Genomic DNA, 1,537 nt, shown 5'->3' with positions numbered 1-1,537 from the left:
GTGCTGCTGCGTGGGGCAGAAATCGCCTGTAGTAGTTCAGTACGCCTAGGAAATGGCGGAGCTGATTGGCGGTTGTGGGAGGCTGACATTCCTGGAGGTGAGTCGCTCGTTCTTCTATCGGTTGGGAGCCTTCAGCGGACACCTTATAAAGCACGTAGCCTCGGGAAATTCCCATAGATGTGATGCAGAACAGTCTTAAGGAAATGATGCTCCTGAGGATCTTCACTGTCAAATAAGTCTAATAACTGTAGCACAAATTTTTGGTCTATTACTTTCTTGTCAATGGTGGGCTGAAAGTCTGAGAACTCCGAGAGCTGTAGGAATAACTCGTTCAATAAATTATCCATGATAGATTGACAGTTTACTTCCTCCTCAGAAAGCATTTGTAGAACTGCAGAATCTAGAACTGTAACTGTATCTTCCTATGTAACCTAGAGTCGGACATATAGAAAACCACTCACTGTCCGTATTGTTGTGGGCTTTGCCTAGCAACCGCTGTTTACTCGTCGTTGCTAAGCAATGAAGCTTGCGTTGTCACACTTGCTTGAATGTGGGCAGTTCCCACATCGATCATTATTCCAGAAGTACAGTGCACACTGAGCCACATGAACGTGAGGACTAGAGACACATCTTGAAATTTGTCTGAAGAATGAATCCTGAATTTTGGCAAACTCTGATGGTTCAATTACACCTAAAATTTCTTCACTCTCCTCAAGGAACATCACCTCTTGTAGACTGCATGTTTTAGGCCAGAACTTGAGTAGTCCTTTAACAAAAGGTTCAGTTAGCGTGGCATCCTTTTCAAGGAACTTAACCACACAGTATATCAGCTGTGCATGGTACAATGACAAACATTTCACTTTGTGCAGTGGCAGCAGAACCTTTAGGAGGAAGTGCTTGTGTTCTGACTTCAGCGGTAGAGCAAAGCCGTTGATAATGCTTCCTATTATTTCCAATAACTCTCCAACACCATTAAAATGCTCTTTCTCATATACATACCCAAGGAAGATGTTACTTATTTGTTTGCGTATGAAAGCACGTAGCCTCGGGAATTTCCCATAGATGTGATGCAGAACAGTCTTAGAATTCCAAGCACTGTACGAATAACTCATTCAATAAATTATCCATGATAGATTGACAGTTTACTTCCTCCTCAGAAAACATTTGTAGAACTGCAGAATCTAGAACTGTATCTTCCTATGTAACCTAGAGTCGGACATATAGAAAACCAGTCACTGTCCGTATTGTTGTGGGCTTTGCCTAGTAACTGCTGTTTACTCATCGTTGCTAAGCAATGAAGCTTGCTTTTGTCAAGCTTGCTTGAATGTGGGCAGTTCCCACATATCTATTGCTTTAATAAGTACACAGTTGATCTAATAATATATTACAATGCACAAAGTGTGCATATTTTTCCCCACTGTTATGTTAAGCATACAACATGTAAAATAAATTGGAGGAAGGAGACATACATTAATAAGACCTACAGTTCATGCTGTACACTAACACTTTAATCTCATGCCATTTTTGCAATACTGGA

Source organism: Cryptotermes secundus, unplaced genomic scaffold, assembly GCF_002891405.2.
Source record: "Cryptotermes secundus unplaced genomic scaffold, Csec_1.0 scaffold3651, whole genome shotgun sequence".
In the NCBI taxonomy this organism is placed as follows: Eukaryota; Metazoa; Arthropoda; class Insecta; order Blattodea; family Kalotermitidae; genus Cryptotermes; species Cryptotermes secundus.
The sequence above is the reverse complement of the archived record's forward strand: the minus strand, read 5'-3'. Positions refer to the sequence as shown.